Here is a 20,412-nt window from a genome sequence, read left to right on the forward strand (position 1 = left end):
CCTCTCTTGACCTACTAACCACACCCTTTCTAATGCACCCCAGGATGCCATTGGCCTTCTTGGCCACAAGGGCACATTGCTGGCTCATGGTCATCCTCTTGTCTACCAGGACCCCCAGGTCTCTTTCACCTACACTGCTCTCCAGCAGGTCAGCCCCCAACCTATACTGGGACATCGGGTTGTTCTTCCCCAAATGCAAAACTCTACACTTCCCCTTGTTGAATTTCATCATGTTTCTCCCTGCCCAACTCTCCAGCCTGTCTAAGTCTCTCTGAATGGCAGCACAGCCCTCTGGTGTGTCAGCCACTCCTCCCAGCTAGTGTCATCAGCAAACTTGCTGAGGGTACATTCTATACCCTCATCCAAGTCGTTGATGAAGATATTGAACAACACCGGTCCCAGTACCGACCCCTGAGGGACTCCACTAGTCACACACCTCCAACCAGATTCTGCCCCGTTGACTACAACTCTCTGACTCCTTCCTTTCAACCAGTTCCTGATCCACCTCACTACCTGATCACCAAACCCATACTTGATCAACTTATCTACAAGGATGCTGTGAGAGACGGTGTCAAATGCTTTACTGAAATCAAGATAAACCACATCTACCGCTCTTCCATCATCTATCCACCTAGTAATTTCCTCATAGAAGGCTATGAGGTTAGTCAAACATGATTTACCCTTGATAAAACCATGCTGACTGCTCTTGATGACCCCCATGTCCTTGATACGCCTGGAGATAGTGACAAGAACAAGTTGTTCCATCACCTTTCCAGGGATGGAGGTGAGGCTGACCGGTCTATAGTTACCCGGGTCCTCCTTCTTGCCCTTCTTGTAGACTGGAGTGACATTTGCTATCCTCCAGTCCTCAGGCACCTCTCCTGTTACCCATGACTTACTGAAGACGATGGAGAGTGGCCTAGCAATGACCTCCGCCAGGATGAGTCTGTGTGATGCTACTCACCATGTCAACAAGAGGGTTCCCAATCACTTCACCTTCACTTCCCATCTTTGGGACATCATCCTCTGACCTTCAAAGCATGATCCTGACCACAGAGATGTTTGTTTTGATCCCTTATCCCCCTTTTTTGAGCCTAGGTTTTCCCTCTGAGTACAGTAGAAGAATTTTCTTCTTTGTGAGATATGATTTTCTAGGTGTGCTTTGCTTTGATATTCAGAGATCACACTGCTTATACTAAAGGAGGAAATATATATTTGAGGATGCTTTCCCAGATACTGATTGCTTCTGGAGAAATTACAGGCTGCAGCTGTTATGAAAAAGAGCTTCAAATGATAACCACTTCTCTTCTCAGATCAACAGATAAAATGTCAACTAATGGTAGTTTTGGTAGGATATTGGAAAAAGCCTATCTGACTCAGAACCTCAGGCATAAGAATGAAAACTGAAATAAGTATGGACTTCTTTTTTTCCAAGAATTTAGTGTTATTCCTTTGGGACACCCGAATTGTATTCAATACCTGCCTTTCAAAATCTCACCACTGTGTGATTTTACTTGTTCTGCAGTCCTTTCTGGTTCATGCAAAGTGAAATGGTAATGAGACTATTTATTTCTTTTTGCTTGGTTTATTTTATTTTGTGTCCACTGCAGTACCCATAAAATATGGAGAAAGAAGAAAAAGAAGACCATCCTGTTGTATTTTCGTGTTACCATTGACATTTCTTTTGCTAAACTTGATGTGGATAATCCCACTAACATTAGGAAATTATTATTACCAATAGAAGTTTTTTGAACTGAAGTCTGACACATTAATTTCACTTGATAAATGGTCTGTCTAAAGACAGATATATCATCAGTGTCATCCAGCAACCCATCTACAAGTAATGAAGCCACTAACTTAAAGTGTAATTATAACCAAGGCATCATAGTGTTTCCCTAAGCCTGGAACCTCAGTTTGCTCTGGCAAGCACAGATGTGCAGCAAGAAAAACCCTCTCACTTGAAAAGCAAAGATACAGTCTTGCTCTCTCTCTGCTGCATGCTCCTAGCTACTTAGTTGATATTCTTTGATGTTTTAAAGCTGATTTCTTCTTTTTCTATCATCCTTCAATGTTAGTTTAGGTCTTGAATAGAAAAGTGAATGGCACAGGAATGTCTTGCAAGGAACGTTTATTTCTAATAAATAATCTACTAATGATAGAAGCTCATGATATTTTACTCCTATTGCAGGGTTTTGGGGGTTTTTTGGTTTTTGGTTTTGTTTTTCTTGTCTAGTGCTCCCAGGAATTCCCTGTGTTGCATGTTTTCTGGATCACTGGAAAGTACATCTCTAAAACAGTCCTTAATGTAAATCATCTTCTTAGTGAGAAGAGACTTGGGACCTGCTACTGACTTTAAATTAGTGTGAGTGTCCTCTGGAATGAGTTTTTTGCTCTCTTCTATTTAGTAAACCTGCTCAACAAGCCAATAGTAAGTTTGTCATCACACAGCAATATTCATAGGGGTACATCCATCACAACTTGAAATCCCCAGAGGTGCATGCACCTCAGCTCAGAGTCCAAGTGACTGCTCTTTCCAATGTGGCAAAGGGCTTGGGCATTGCTTAGTCTGGGCTCAGCATCCTTCTTAAGGCAAAGTACTCTTGCAGAAACTGAAAGGTGTTTCTAGGCTGGGCATTTACCTTGCAATGCTGCCTGCATGAAGGGGGGGGGATCCTGCACAGTGGAACATACAGCCCCTGCACTGTGGTGCTGCAGCTTTACCTGATCATTTTCCTACACTAAAGAGCCTAAATCTTCTTTTATCTTCTGTTGGGAAAGGCCCAGCATCTTTTTCTGTCCTGTGTTTGGGTACTCTGTCCTTGTAATGAGAAGCAATTCCATGTCAGGTGAGCTGTGCTAGGACGTGGTTGCTGTCTGCATAGTCACTGTGTGTAGTCTGTAGTGAGCATCCCCTGCACATAGCTAGGTCTCCTCAATCTTTTAGATTATTTCATGACAGTTTACCTAAATTGTGCTCAACTCTAAAAAAACTTACTGAAGTTATCTGCCTAGGGCTGCTTTTATTGTCTCCTTTGGCATGACAAAGATGCTACATTATACACAGTCAGAGAGGGCAAACAGGTCAGGCCAGGGTGGCTTCATCACAAAGCACTTAACCTTGCTCTGCCCTATCCATAATCTCCGTTGTAAGTATCTCTGTCTTTTAAATGGCAGTGTTTGAGGGAAAATGGGTCAGACTAAAGGTCTTGCAGACCCATGAGCCTGTGGCAGCAGCTTGCATAAGATGTTTGAGGCACGTGAATACATCCATGAGAGTACATACAGATGAGGTTTCCTACTTGCACAGGCTTTTAAAATTTTTTAAAATTATTATTATTATTATTATTATTATTATTAAGTTCTAATTCACAAAGTGATTTCAAGAAGCTGAAATCTTTCTGAAGGTCTTGTGCCTTTAGGGCAGTACCAAATAGCTCTTGTGTCTACAGCCCAAATGCCAACCTCTGCTTTTCACCTCTGTTCAGAGACTTTGGTGAACCAAAACCCTCTGGTCTCTGGAAACCATCCTTGGCAAAGCAAAGCCTAAAGGATTTGAAAGGAAAGGTATGAATTTCAGTCAGTAAGTGCAGTTTAACCTCTGCTGTGGGTTATGTGGGGCACTAACTCTAGTGGAGGACAAAGAAATTTCCTGTCTTGCTGAAGGACTGTTTAAGCCAGCACAGAAATGCTTTCCCTGTTGCATAGAAGACACTCCCCAACTTTGAAATTAAATAAAAGGTGAAAGAGAAAGCTAAGGAAATGCTGTATCAGAGGAAATGTCTGATGCAGAAAACTTTAGTGTAATTTTTTACTATCTTCCATTATGGATTGGATTATATCTTAAAAAATAAGAATAAGCCCCATATCACTTGAAACAGAAAACGAGGAACCTTTCAACCTAAAAATGACAGAATGTCTCCCAGTCTTAAAAAAGCAAGATACCACTAGAAAATATATGAAAAATAATGTTTCTTGTGAATTGCTTTCCATAATCAAAATAAATTAGAAGAAAACAAAATTATACTAATACAACTCTGAGTCCAGTTCTGACCAGCTGTAGCCTGAGAAAACTGCAGTCTAGGTAACCATAATGTTTTTGTTGTACTCATAGTGTCTATGATGCCAAAAGTTTGTGTGGTAGGCTTCTGGTAAACATTAAAACAGAGCCTAATTTTTAGTTACATCCTGCACTGTTTTATCAAGGACCCATTTTTCTTTTAGTAATGTGTTTCTCATTCTCTGGGATTCATCAGAGGGATTTATCTGTCTACTAAATACGTCCACTCTGTCTATACTTTTAATGTTTCCTGATTAAAATATAAGCTGTTTATCTCTCTTAGCTTCAATGATTGTATGTAAACAAGGATTAAGTATCCAGGAATCTCATCCCCGTTCCCAGTTTGCTGCATGTTCAGGCTTTGTTTGGGAATAACTATTGTGGGAAGCATTTGCCTTCCTGAACACACACAAATAGTTTAGAGTTAATCTGAATACAGGGAGAAATACAGAACAATCTGTTCTCTTGTGTTTTGTGTATATATGTGCACTTTATTCTTAATCACAATGTAACACAAAACCATGACCTTGTAAGGGTGGAACAATTCTTGATTCAAGACACAATTTCTTTTTACCACTCCTCTTCCAAAAGGAAGAAAACTTGTATAATACCATTTTTATTTCTAAATAATCCGTTGATAAAAACTATATGATGATAAGATAGTTGCATCTTTGGAAAACAACCTGAACTGTGAGAGGGTGTAAATTATCCCACAAAAAAACAAAATGCAAAATCTTGTGAGAAGTGCAACCTGTGGAGGCTCTACAAGGAAGCTCAGGGATAAACCTGGACCTTGTAAAACTTCCTGCTGAGCAGAATCACACTATGTTTTACACGTATTTAACAGATTCTATGAATATAGAAATATGGATATTTTTGCTTAGCAAAGGCCTTGGAAAAAGCATGATCTTACTCAATATGTACTGCCTCTGGTGACTTGTTGGTCTTATGTATCAACAAGCAGGTAGTTACGTGCTCTCTTCTTACTTACCCCTTACCAATTCTTACAAGTTTTCACTACCATGCAGAGAGACTGTGGGTTTTCCTCCTGTAGTGATGAACCAGTATTGAATCTTGTTTAGCAAATTTGCATCATCCTTGGATATATGAGCTACTAAAATCCTGCCCATCTGAATTCATTCTGACCTGATATTGTCTTATCCTAACAGTTTTGCATACCATAGCATTCTCTGTGTCCAGATTTCTCACTGTAAAAACCTAATTGTTTGCTATGCTATGGTTATTGTAGGGGCAGCAGTGCTGTTCTCCTGCTCTAAGTGTTTTTTTTCTTTGGCTCAACACATTCAGGGCTCTCCAAGATTAATTGGAGAAAAAAATTATTTACAGCCAATTCCAATGTATTGCATACAGGCACTTGCAAGACTATGCTCAGATTAGTTAGGAACAAACAGTTTTATTATGGCAAACCTTTAACCACCACAGTTTGAAACAGATGTAGGATAATATTGCTCTTAATGCAGCATGCACTTACTCACTCAATTTAATGAAGTTTCACAACACCTTTTCCAGGATTGTCCTCATTATACAGATTGAAAAACCAGATCAGTTTAAATTCTTTTTTTTTTTTTTTTTTATTTCCACCATTAATCCATTTTGATGAAGTTCTCCTGCTTTCCTAGTCTCTTTTTTTTTTTTTTTTTTTTTTTTTGTAAAAGAGGGAAATGAACCAGCTGTTGGCTTTTGAGTAGAGTCACTGTAGGAAAAGGTCATTGTATGCTCTGGAATCTCCTTTTCGGGTGCCAGTCTGAGGAGGCTTGCTCTGAGGCACCTGGCAGAGGAGGAGTTTTACTCTGTTTTTTCAGGATGTGTTGCAAAATAGGGTTGCTTCATTAATGTAGTTAATGTAATAAGATCCTAGAGCACTGAAATTCTGGTTCAAAATTCAGATTTCTTACCATTCCATATAGAATACCACATGCTGTGGATTAACGACAGATACTACGGTTTGTAATGTGACAATATTTGGACATCTAAACAGTGCTAATCGTCACTTTTTAGCCCATATGGAAAGAGGAGTACCCTTTTCTGTCTGCTATATTCTGTGTTGTGAAGATGGTTTCTCTTTCACCTTAGGCTGTGGGGAAGGCACAAAAGAGCCTGCCTGGACCAGGGGTGGGCAAGATGTTAATGGAATTGTCTGTGGAAAAGTTTTTAATTTATCACTTCATAAATTTTGCTTCACATGTCTCATAGTTATGTTCCCTTTCTATTTCATTAACATTCTCCTTGATTGATGTAAATACATCATGCTGTTTTCATGCTTTTAATTTCACTGTATAGCTATAAGAGATGATTTTGAAACAGGATTCAGTATTTCTGTCAGATGTCCATAAGGGCAAGAAGCAGTTACTTGGTTATGTTCTTCCTGCTGGTTTTGCAGGTGGCAACAACCTGTTCAGGCTCATGTAAAAAATTCCTAGAGTCTATGCCAGTTTCTTTTTTAATAAATTGTTAGTGAAGAAATATGCTTACTTTCTGTACTTGAAATAACATCTCTTTCTCATGAGAGGCTGAACATTACATTTTGTAACTTGGAGACTAGAGACAGGGCTTCTTGACCATAAAAGAAACATTGAGGTGTGAGGCTTTTAGTCTGATATTTCCAATTATTAAATGGAAATACTAAACTAGCTACTTAGTCTGTTGTAGTATTTGTATAGATAAAAATATACAGTGTATGTTTATATGCCTTTAAGCCCATATGCTGGGACTATCAGCAGCAGCCTGTTCACAAATGTTCTATATAAGTGCTGAGTACTTAGGGCCATTTAAGTAAACCCCATTTCTTTCAGAGATTAGATAAGTGATTGTGAAGTACTCAAGTGCTCTGTTTCAGGTATAGAACTTAACAAATTCAGTGGTTCTGGGGATGACCAAACTTTCTTATGTTTGAATGCATGGAAAACAAATTATAATTGGTAGTAAGGCTATTCATCCTTAATTTTATGTAATTTTCCTTGTATTTTCTTGACATAAACTGTTTCTCTGTATTTTCCCTAAAACAGCTTCATCTCCTGTAGTTCTTGGAATTCTTTGTGCTCATCAAAGTTGAATTCAGTTGAACCAGTTGTGCCCCAGAATTCACCTGTCCTGATCAGCAGTGGTAATTTTTCTGACGTTGATTTCTTCAGAGGTGTAAGGTTCTTGCATCCTCGTTCAACAGCACAAAATTGAGCTGCAAGTGGCTTTCTATAGATTCCTGTTTTCTTTCTAAAAACATTGAATGTTTCTTTATATTTTTTTTCCTAAATATCATCTTGATCTGTTTGGCTCTGACACTTTCTAAAGTGTGGTTTGTCAAGCGGGTAGTATCTGAGAAGGTAAAAGCTTTGCTAGTAAGATGAAAAAGCTGTATGTACCTTTGATTTGCTTTTATCTTTTTCCTACCAAAACCAATAGTGAATGCTCTCTGGACAACATGCTTTGGAGATGAGTATAACAGTGATAAAAACTCACCCCACCCACAGAGTCTAATGCTACATTTTGAGGTGAATAACTGTGCAAGAATCACTTAAAACATTTTGGCATATACACAGTATCATGTGAATGTTAGGACCCTCCTCACAAAAAGTTTGTGCTCTGACATTACATTCCTCATATAGCAAGATATTAAGCACGTATGTAACTGTAAGAGAGTAGTATAATGCATGTTCTCACAGCAAATGCATGTATTCTTATCTCTAGTCTAAATGACCAGTAAGTTATGCGATAAGGGAACTTTAGGCCATTGTTTGGTAAGGGCTCAGTAACAAAATGCCTGATTTCTTAGTACATTTTTATATAAATAAATATTTTTGGCACTGATTTGATATCTAGAGGTAGATGATATTTTAAAAGCTTGTTTGTAATAAGTCAAAGCCGAAACTTTGCATGGTAACTTTAAGAGTTTAATTAACATTATAGAAAATTTGAGAGTTTAATTAACATTATAGATAATTTGTACTCCTGACCAAAATGAGAACGTCAGTCTTCTGTTGTAGCAAATACTTAGATGTCTAAAGCACAGAGCAGACATATGAAAGATTTCAGTCCATACCCCTGATCTGAATTTCACATTTGGTAGGGACTGAGACCTGTGTGAATATGTTTGTAATTATTTACTTCCCTAGTTTTTTTCCTTTTGTTGTCTAATGGTAGAAGTTCCCTGTTTTCCCTTGTTATTCAGTAACACTCTTACATAAAACTCAGTTTCCTTAAATGAGAGAGTCTCTTCACTCTCAGCTCTGGTTGGAATGTGAAGCACAAACCTTCATTTTTAAGCTTGATGGAGAAGTACTTACACCTCCTAAACTTATTCATCCAATCTTGTTACACTAGAGGCTGCTACTTTCAGTGGCCCAGTGTATACTTCTTGGAATTGCACCAGGAAATACTGGAACTGGGAAAAGAAATCCGAATTAGCAGATCCAGTTCTTACAGACAGGAACAGCTGCAGTCCTTATGCCACAACAGAATCCTACATTTCCAGGAGATTTAACAAGGAGTGGCACTAAGTCAGCAGAAGCAAGTGACAGCTGAGATCTGCCTGTAACACATTCATCAGGCCAACTGCTTTTTAGTTGATTATAACCTTTGGATAGACCTTTGTCACTTTTTTTTATATTAAAGCAAGTTGTCAGGTAGTGTGTGGTGGGCTGTGCAATATGCACACGTTTTGAGAACAAGCATCACTTCAGGTTTCTAGCACCATTTTTTCCTGTATAATTTCAAGAAAAAGTTGCTGGTGTTGCTTAGAGTGTGTAATTGATCTCCTTCTACAATGAGGCATAAACTACATAGATTTTTATGTCAAGGACCATGCATAAAAGCAACTTCATGTCAAGTCAGGACTATAAAATCGAGGAGTTCTCTTTTTTTTTCCAGGCAGGATTCATTCCCAGCCTCCATTTTAATTTTGTTGTATCAATCAGCAATCTATAGTTCAGGATGATTTTGTTGTATGTATTTGGTGAGTCAGTCTTTGAGGCAGTACAGCCTCAGACTGTCAGCACCGAACAATTGCTGATAATTTCAGCATAAGCCTTGGGCTACGTGCAAGGACAATGCTGCTTGAAGCAACTTTTGTAACCGCAGGGACCAGTACGTTAGAACACTCGAAGGTTAAGGAGTAAGCAAGACGATTAGATTAAGGGACTCGGCACGATTGTAACGTCTACAAAGAAGCTCAAATGTGTGAAAGACAAGCTTTGTTAGTTAATTGTTGCTAAATGCTTTGTAACCAATCAAGTTAAAACGTGTGTAACGAGATGTAGAAATCACCAATCAGCAATATGTATACGTGGCATTAGCTCTTAGATTGGTGTATAAATATCGCCTTCGGATTCAATAAAGTCGGACAATTTGTTTGCATCAAACAGGTCTCCGTCTTGCACTGCGACAAGTCTTGGGCTTGGGGCAGTGTAGAGAACAACCCAAAAGCTCTAGGAAAACCACTGCCTGACTTTATGTGCATGCTGTCTAATTGTCTGAGTTTCAGAAGTGATATTCTCCACCTGGTCCTGCAATACAGTAGCTCCAGGATCCACCACAAAAATAGTAGAGGATTGTTTCAACCTAAGTAAAAGAAAGTATTTTTTATTGCTCGCAGAGAGCTTCTGAGGCTTGTAGAAATTTCAGGAAATAGATGTGTCTGCAGCATCTAAAAGGGATTAAATAATCCTGGGTAGCAGAGTCACAAATGTTTCTTTATGGACTAGGCATGGATGTGCCTCCTCACATTCACAGTGCAACCCTTCTGGATACAGGGGGTAGGGTGAAGTGGATTGCAGAAAGTGGCCACACACGCACCTGTTCTATATAAAAAACTTCTAAATAGCACCAGCACTTCTGGGGCAGATTTCTGGCTGAGGTACAAGGGCATTTTTTTCATTATAAAGCAGAGATCTGGAAATTCTATCCAGAGTGAAAATATATGATTTATTATTCCCTGATGAAGAGCATTCACAAGCCTTGCCTGGGCAAGAGTAACAACCACTTGAACTGTCCTCGAGCAAAAAAAAAAATAGTGTTTCACAGAATCATTAAGGTTGGAAAAGACCTCTGAGATCATCAAGTACAATCATCAACCCAACACCACCATGCCAACTAAAGTTTAGTGCTTGGCAGCTGTGCTTACTGGCTACAGGAAAAATGAGAACTAAGAGAGCATTGTCCTACCTGGCTCCCAGTCTGATTGTAATGAATTTTCTGCCATGACTTTGGGCATGCTCATCAGTGGATTTAAGGTTGAGAAGTTCTGCTCCTTGCTCATCTTTTTGATCAAAGAATAGCATTACTCACACAATTGTTCCCTTCACAATTGCCTGTGTTACGTGTAGCAGGAGTAACTCGAGATTCTCTGTCTTCTTTATGATGCTTTTCAACATGATTAAGCTTTGCTTGGAGACAGGGTGGTGAGATGGACCACTAAGACAATACAAGCTGACAAGTCCAGTGTTTCTGTCAGTATGGCAGAGGTCCTACTGTACCATTCATTTCTCAACTGTACAAGAACTTCACCTGAATGACATATGGAAATGTACAGGGCAGAAAATCTAAATTGAACATATTCTTCTAAATCAACTTTTACTTGCTAGTACAATATATTAAAGCTTATAAAAATCTTTGCTTTTGATTTTTCTGATCTATTCCCTATCGATTTTAAGCATTTATTTGAAATGCCTTCTTACCCCCTTTTTCCACTCCTCTCCCCCAGTAGACCTTTTTCAATCATCTGTATTTTCTATGTGGGCAGCTTATACATGTAGTTGTTACAGGAATAGTGTTTCATTACTTTTAGTAAGGAAAAGGAAGCACCCCAGCCAGTGTACTTTTGTGCTTGTCTAACTGTCCATCTTACCAGCTTGCATTCACATTGTTGCTTCTATAAAAATAATCTTTGGAAGCAAGATTATTGAACCAATGGAAATAATTTCATAAAATCCTAGAACTGGGAAATTGTATTACATAATGGCTAATCATAGTCTAAATTAGAGTTTTCCTCTTTAGACACTGAAAAAATATAGTTTTCAGTAACTCCTTAGTACCATTTAGATGCAAACAGAATTTTTGTTAAAAATTACCATTCATTTGGTGGTGGAAAATAAATTTAAATTGAAAATTCTAATCCTAATCATGTTTTATTGAATGTGTAAAGAAAGAAAAGGTTATTGTGTACATTTATACATTGTATTGTATACATTTAATGTATCAGTGAATTATAAATATGGCTGAAGACCAGGTGATGCAGGAAAAAATTGGAATTATCATTGGTCTCATGGCATAAACTCCAGCAGTTGGGAGGAAGGTGACTCTGCATTGTCTGCTCTCCTTTGCTTGTTTGCTACCTCTCATAAATAGCAAATGAGGATGAGTGGTCTTCCTTCTGTTGATACAGGTTGTCAGACATTTCTGAAGCTGTGTAGTTTTGCCTCTCTTCATTGCCCTACACTAATGGGAAAGTCACACTCACAAATCTCCAAAGCAAAACTAGGAGACAGACAAGTACTCAGGCTATGGTTTGTTAGTTTTTCTTTTACTTACATGGCAAACAAGTTCATAAATCCTTAACTATCCTTGCAGACTCCTGTTTACAATGAGAAGTGAGAGTCTCTGCCAATATATCCTACTTTCACAGAAAACTTTTCTAATATATTTTTTTTTTTTATCCATGGGATGCAAGTCTGTATAGTAGGAATGACGCTTTATAAGGCAAATATGGTACTTAAATGGCCATTCTCCATCCAAAATAATAATGAATTGGAAATGCAGGGCCCACCTGATTCTATATGTACTCTAATACAACCATCTTTAAGTTTTATTTATGTAAATCCTAGAATTAAGGGATCTCTCTGTAAAAAATCAGCAACTGATTGCAAAAGTAGCGTCCTATACAGGGAGTCTGACAATGCAGGAAACATCTTACCTTGAAATTGTGGGTCCCTCATCTCAAAATATATCTATTTGAATATATATATACCTTTTATACCACTGAATGCTTTCAAAGTACCCTCATATTTCATCTTTTACCATCCTCTGAAATTTAGAGCAAAATTCTCTCTGAGGTAGAACCTGTATAAACTGTAGCTGACAGAGCTATTTTGCTCTTTGATTTTCAGTTACTGCTCTCAGGACTGCATGCAGAAAACAGTTTTAGGATAGAGCAGCTGTCTGAAACAGCTCTGAGTGCTATGTATGTGCTATAGCCTGCTTGCCTGTTGTGTTATGTCAGTGACAGTGTGCTTATCAGCAATTTTAAAGCCCTTTTCAGAACTGTGCATAAAATGAAAGCAGTGCAGAAGATAGGTGTTCATTTTGTCAAATGAACAAAGCCAGCTAAAAAGTTTTGTTTTCTTTTATTTCAAAGTAGTTTAATTTTCTTTCTCTGACCTGATCAGAAAGTTTTGCTGTTTGACTCTCAGAAGGAAAGAGGTAGGATGGCAACTGGAGAGGACATGAGGATTTACATAGCAATAAAGCAGCAGATGTGATGAGCCATGAAGTTAATTAAAACCCTACCTGTAATCTAAGATAACCAGACCTCTGTGAGCATATAAAACCGTTTTTTTCCACCAGTACCATCTTTGCAGATGAGAGAGTGACTGTAGGCATAAATGCGTCTCCATTTTATGCCATTTATTTCATTGCTGGAGTGAAGAATCCATCCAAAAAAACCTCTGCTCAAAGGACAATTGCTGATGTTATTGAGTTCTCCAAAATATTTCTTTGGTTTGCTGGAGGGGGAATAGCTCTCTGCTGAAGTCAAGTCACAACCTAGTAAATCAACTTACCAAGTAAAGAAATCCTTCACAAGTACCAGTGGATTATATATACCAAAATTTTAATATTGTCATTTGGCATAGGACTCCACATCCTGTCCTGTGATGGGGGAGTTATACAGCAAAACCCTTGTGGGGTGGGAGCAGCTCCACTGAAATAGTAGGCTGTGGCATAAAGCATTAATTAGAAGTACTCTCTGTAGGAAAGGGGTTCCATTCAGTAATTATTGTTGGACAGTAGTGAGCAATGAAAGAAAGCTGAGTTTGTAACTCATTATACACAACATAGGCAACAAAGCTCCAAATTGTTTTGGAGTCTTTATTAGACAATGAAGAAAGATGACTTTTCTTCTCTAGGTGTAACTTCAGACAGTAACAAGCACAGAATCCCTGACACCACAAACATGGTCCTTGACCAGGAGTGATTAAAACCAAGATAGAAAGATTAGAAAATCAGGGGTGTGATAAATTATATCAATTATGAAAATGGAATTTTTTAATGTAACTCTCCTAAATGGAAGAATTAAGGCAATTACTTCTACTCCCAGTTTTACCCTCTCAAATTTAACTTAGCTTTTGTATCATATTTGGCCATGCTTTGTTTCCTTTATCAGAGTAAAACATTTTATTTCAAGGTGAATGTAAAAGTTTCTTCTTATTCACAATATTTTACTTAATGTGTTTTACTGGAACTGAAAGGGTTTTCAAGAGACAAGGGAGTGTGGTTTTTGACTGTTTTTTTAAAGTGGTATGAACTAATTTTGTGGTTTTCTCACTGGAGAAAAAAAATTGTATAAGCTCAAAATGCGCATTATTTTTAGTGAGTGTTTCAGACAGTGAATGAAATACAGATCTAGTTCAGACCATCTGTTTATATTACTAATATCTGCTTGAGTTTTACAGCATTTTATTTTTATTTCTTTTCCCATTACTCATAGTGTTTCCCATTCAGACATCAGCACTCCTCTGCTTATGCTCCCTCTCATTCTTTTAATGTGGTTCTATGAAGCTTTTCTTTCCAAAAAGCTTAGACAAAATTGTCATTTACTTTCGTCATCTTATCACTGTGCAGCACATTGAGTACTTGCTTTCTACCCTCACAAATCATGATTTTTTTGTTTCTTAGGCTCAGAATCTTGTAGCTCACCGTGATCACCTGATCATCCTAAACCTGGATTGTCTAATCAATATATTCTTCCCCAAGACAGTGTCCCTCCTTGTGTCTTGATGCCATATTTCAGCTGCAGCACTTGAAAAATGAACGTTCACAAAATGAATATTCAAAGCACCTGCTGTTTTTGAAAGCTTCTGAGAATGATTTTCTTCCTCTTGAGTCCTTTCTATGTTTTACTTTCCTTTCCTTAAATTGCAGTGGAAAAGAAGCCTGCGGAAATAAAAAGTGGACAAAGCAGACTGAAATAAACAGCACAAAAAAAATCTGTTTTCTTTAAAAGTTAAGATTTCAGTGACATTTTGTCTCCAGCAAAAAAAGAATAGAGAGTGGGGAAACAAGTCCATGGAAAGCTGTTTTTAGAGATGATTTCTATGGAGTAGGGTGAGTTTAAGGAAGGAATAAACTGTTCCAAACTCACCTATAAACTGATAATTACTCATTTTTTCTGACATTGGTCCATTTGCAGTTGACGGGGAGAGTGACAGCTCCTTATTTCAAGCCTTAAGGCATTCTCACTGAATCCTCAGCTGTGCTGGCTTTCTGCCAAGGAGGTATGGTGGCAGGGTTATTTTATTGTTTACTGTACCAAGGAGGATTACAGAAGAAACATACTTTCATTATTTATGGAAGACATCCAGAAAAGAGGGGGAAATAGTCAACAGTGCAGTGTTACCACCCACAGCTCCCTGCTGGTGATGCTGATGGGGTGTAAAGCTGTTGCCCATCATTTTGCAAGCAAGATCTGCTGCTGCTACTAGAAAGAGGAAGAAAATTATAGTGACAAATGATAATGTTGTTGGCTCCCTGGTAAGAAAGTGGAAGCTATATTGCTCCACAATCAAACAAACAACTTCCTTTGTATCTAATGAATAGGTTCAGCTCCAAGTCAAACATAATTGCAGATAAACTCTGCTTAATATAAAAGCTTTGAGCAAGTAAAGTCCCTAAACTCCGTCAGTTCTGTCTCAGTGACAGTTGTCACACAAATTGCAAGAAGGAAAATCTGCATGCAAAGATCTTGTAATACATTGGATCAGAATGGTTCATTACAAAGTGTAAGCTCTGAATAAAGTGAATAGTGAGAATATAATTTCTGTGATTGCTTTGGGTCTTCACACCAAAGTTCTTATGTAAGGTGCCACATTGTTTTTATTTATTAGCTTGGTGTAGGGGCACTGTCAGGGAATTCAAGGTTGCAAGAACTATACTGCTGACTTCAGTGTGCAGTAGGATTTTTTAAAATTTTTTATTTTATTTTATTTTATTTTTACATTTCAGCAAAGGAAGAAAATGGCTGTTTAGCAATCTCAAAATTCGTAATCCAAGGCAGTGCAGAAGCTACACAGGGAGACGCTGGAGACTATTTGTGTTTTGGTTTTTTTGAAAGAGACTGAAATGGTTAGTGTATTCATACTGGATATAATGAAAACAACTATAAATCACTGCTCTGAGCAAGGTAGGAAGGTATGAAGATGACTCTTCTACTCACTAAGGATCACTAAGAGCCTGACATCAGACATAAAATAGCTGTAAGATAATTTCTCACTTTGACCAAAGAACTCATCTCTGAGACCTATTAAATTTTCCTGCTGAATCCAGCAAAAGATTTTCATCCACCAGTATCTTCCAGTTAAAAATGTTAGCTAGAAAGTAAATGATCAAGTTCATTTTTGTACAGTGACCATGAGTACATTGCTATAAATGAAAAGACTCCTCTTCTGGTTTAAGAGCCTTTTAAAGGCTTCCAAGCAAATGCTTCTGTTTATCACCTGACACTGCTCCCGGGACACAGAAGTTTTTGAAGGTAGAAGTCTCATCTCTTATGTAATTTAGGAGGCAAATGTTTATTTGAGTGACAAAGAAGTAAACACAGACTAGTTCACCTACCTTTGTTAAATACCTTTCTGGTTTGGGGTTAGTAGAAAACAAAGATGTATCTAGTGAGGTATTTAAAAACTGCTTTTCTCAAAGAAATTAATTTCTAGGTCCCATTTCAGCAGGAATAGAAAGATCCATATGCTTTCTACTTTTCCCATAAGGCTAATTCATAAGCTTGTTCCAGAAAATGTAGATCAGACAACCATTCAGGAGTTGCTAATGTGTTCAGGCCCAGAATGTGGTATGTTTCCTCAATAAGCACCACTGCTAGAAATTTAAATTTACTTTTTCCCAGCCAGTAAAGAGATTTTTTTTCTAAAAAGCAGCTTCAGAAGAGGAGGTGGAATAAAAGATTGAAAAGTGACAGGTAGGTTACTTTACTTTCTCAGACTGAAAAGGTCATGCCAGTCATATCTTCTTTATGCTGGCCAACAGAACAGGCTACAGGATAAACATGTAGGGCAAGCAAGAGTGGAAAGGGGAACGCAAGACTTGAAAGGTCAAGATGAGCACCCATTACCACTGAACAAATTTGCTTTCTTAGAGATGCTGACACTTTCTTTTAAATAAAACTCTGCTTAGTTGTGCTTTAGATACGCTTTGGGTATCCTTACCTACTTCTAGCTTATCATTGGAAACCTTTGGTAAGGAGAGGCACTAAGGACTCTTGGTTAGCCAAAATATGTGCTAGAGGCACAGTGATTCTCAGCTGTGTAAAAGTAACAGGTGAAAGAGTGTTATGTACCTAGATAGATTAGCTTGCATTTTAATGTCTAAGGGGATTACATTTCATAATCCCATTCTTGGACACAGATGAGTCCAAATCTCTTTGTCCAAGTCTCTTTTATCTCAGTTATGGATATAAGGCTTAAGGAGACTGCTTGAGGCACTTAAGTATATTAAAATCATTATGGAAGGTAGAAAATAATAACCAATCTGAAACTAGAGCTACAGTTGTAAAAAATCTATTCTCATTTCTGTGCTTCTTTAATGTACCTAGAGGAAAGGTAAATTAATTTGGAAATTTTGGCGTATCTATATAGTACCTGTCAGAAAGGAGTAACATAATCACTAAAAGTCAAATGTAGAGACAAATTAAGATATTATACAAAAAAGCCCCACTGAAGTTACATTAACGATTTAGAACAGCTACCATCATGGAGATCCTGGATTAGGAGGGGGAAAGATAATGGAAAAAAATCATAAATACTTGAAGGGATAGTGGAAAGATATAGGGATAGTGAGGGAGGAAGTTTCCCTAGAGAGTAATTAATACGAACTGCCTTTTGTATTTCTTATAAATCATGTTGTGGTTTGGGGGTCATTACATCCATTATGCTTTCAAAAGTGGTGTGCAGGCATTGATCTGTGGTTTGCATGATAGTTACAGAGGTGCTGCTTGTGTAGGACTGGGAAATCCTGGTGGCCTGGTATTCCTGGTGCTCCTGTGGACTCTCCTGTCTGCCCACCTGCCCTAATACAGCTAAGCATGCTGCCTCACCCAGGCTTCTCTGGGTCTTGTTTGTTGTTTTATTGATCAAATAAAAAGCTGCAGTAAAGAAGGTCTTTTAAAAAAAGAGTAAACATTACAGAAAACCTCAGTTGCTGGTTTTGCCTTTGCTTTGCACCTAGCACTACAGCTGCCTGAGGTTACAGTAGCAGCTGAACCTCTTTTCATTTTTTCTCCTAGTGAAAATTCAGAGATATGTGTTCAAGCTTTCTCATCTTTTGGTTTGATGAACAAGGAAGATATGCTTCTCTGGTGTCTGTATACTGGTTTTATATTTTCAGTGCTTCATCCATGCCCCTCATGTTCCTCATGAAATCTGTGCTGTAACATGGCCTCTGGCAAAGTGAATTTGTTATTCACTTTGGATGAATATTTAAAACAGCAAATAAAATATGACTGAAATTCATGAAAAAATTTTTGAAGATCCTCTCTTCCTGCTGCATGCCATGGTGGTCAAAGCTTTCTGTGTACTCACAAAAATATTCCACTCATGAGTCTGAATGGGGTGAATTTACCCTTGCTTGTGTGTTTGATGGCACAGTCTCTTGCCTCCTTGTGGCCACTGCCTCATCCATGAGACATCAAGGGAATATCCTACCAGTTAAAACTGTTTTGGCTGATATTTCTTCATTATTCTTGCAACAGTGGGGGATTATTACTGATGTGCACTATTCAGTCCGATAGCTGATACATTTGAATTTGATCTTGTGTGGAGTTCTGGTGCTGTGGAGATGGCTTAACTCAGATGAGCCATGACCTTTTACAGCATGTAAGAAACTTGCAAGATCCAACTTCTGTGGGCTGTCCCTTAGCCAAAATACGTATTTCTAAGACCTTGGTGAAGAAATCCTCTCTAATCATTAATCCATAACCCGTCCCTGGTAGTGGCATTGGTGGCCTGGACCCACAATGTGTACCACTACAACATTCAGACAGCTCTTTCATGTACTCTGAGAAGGACACAGTAATGAACAACTGTGTGTATAGACAGTTTCCACCATTTCTAGCACCAGAAGACCTATACCCATGCTATCATTAAAGCATGCACTTTCCCTAGAAGCTACTTAGAGAAAGTATTAAAGTTTCAACACTGTATTTTGTAGCAGATTTGGGTTTATTACTTTACTGAGTTTTCCATCCATGACTTTAATGATTGTTTTTGCATCAATCTGTTTTCAGTGTAAATGAACAATTATATTTCATGCCTCAGGCTGTTTAATTTCTCATTACCACATTAAATACTAAAGGCTGTTTTCCTGCATCCACAAAATCTGTCAGTACTTGTCTAAAAATTTTTTTCTGCCTTGGAAGTCAGTGTGGTATCTGACTGAGTCACTATCAAGCTAAAACTTAAAATATGTCTCTAGCATTCCTGATAAAACTTTCAAAATTGAAGAAGTGCTTGTGTTTTTTATTTTTTTGCCCCAGAAAGCCCTAAAAGTAATATATATGAGGTTATGAGAAAAGCATATAGTGAATTCCTACCTCTAGGAAAAAAAGACATCATTAAGGGTACATACATAACGGTATGAGCAATGAATAAGGATCATACCCTTACTTTATATAAATCACTTCAGTTTTGTTGCTATCAGTAAAACTTTGCTCATTCATCTCAACCAAGAATTTGGTTCAAGTGGCATATTATAATTAACTGCTGTCCTTCACTTCTTCCTGTAAGATGAGTGGACCCTTCAGAACAGAAAGTCAGCGTTCAAGGATGTGAGGTCTAATTGTACATTTAATCTAATGTGCTTCTTTAATCATTTATATATGATTATATACCTTAATATATGAAGGTAGGACACAAAAAAGTGTACAAGTCCCTGAAAATGATATTATTCTTATAATCTGTAATGGTTCTAGTGTAACAAAAGGAAATGAGAGGATTTGATATTTGAGTATCTGAATAGGGTACAAGAGAGCTCTGATTTCATTTACAAGAGAAATCGAGCTGTCTGTGTACCAGTTAACAATTAAAACTTTTCACTTTCTTTCTGGTGTGCTTTATTCTTTAGACTTTCAGGTTGGCTGGGAATCAGTATCAGCTAGAGACAAAAAAACCACCTCCTAATTATTCACAGATTTAGAAAACAGTCCTCCAGTGTACATATAGTGGAAATCCAAGGAATCAATCCATGCTTCTTATGCAATTTCTGCCTGCTCTTCCCCTTTTTCATTTCTTTGCCAATGTATTGTCACTTCTGCATCAGGCCTCACTCAGTCTTGAGTTGTGTGGCTGTTTCTTAAAAGCCTCCATTTCAAAGGCTGTCAAATTTCCTTACGATCTCCTATTCCCATTCCCAGCTTGTCACCGGAATGAATGAGAGAGTCTTCAAAATAAGAGAGAAAAAGAGAAACTCTGTTTCTGACACTTTGAGGATAATATTTTCTTTCAGAGATTAAATTAAATCAGTTTAGTTCATTACTGGAACAGCAGATGCCAGCCATTTGTGTGACCATCAATCCCTCAATAGAGATCATTAACAAAAGGTTCTTTAGGCTTTGCAAGTTGTTAATGTAAGACAGTGACTCTGTGGGCATATGAGTCATTATTTCACAGATGCTTATGTGATGATTTTTCTTCTCTTAGATTTTCAAGTTGCTGTTCTATAAAAAAAAATTTGAATCAAAAAATAATTTGAAACCTAGTATTATGATTAATAAAAAAATACTAGGTTGTTGGTTAAGATAAGGGATATGTGAATTGAATCAGTTCCACATGATTCTCAGCATTAATATCATGGAACTGAAAAGCTCGTCACCTCTTTTCTTTTGTGATTTGCATCCTTGAGCTCTTTGCCTGTCATCTGCCTCCAAAAACAAGAGTGGACCAGTGGGGCTCTATATAAAGAGCAAACTCCTCCTAAAGGGCAGATAGAAAGTTTCTGGGAAAGGAGAGAAAAAGTTAGAGGAAATAAATGGTAATTCTCTTTGCTTAAACTCATAAATGCTCCATAGTCAGTCTCTTAGTATTTACTGCTAAAAGCATGACTCAATGGCATGGTTTTCTTCCATG

Source organism: Calypte anna, chromosome 1 (genome assembly GCF_003957555.1).
Source record: "Calypte anna isolate BGI_N300 chromosome 1, bCalAnn1_v1.p, whole genome shotgun sequence".
NCBI lineage: Eukaryota > Metazoa > Chordata > Aves > Apodiformes > Trochilidae > Calypte > Calypte anna.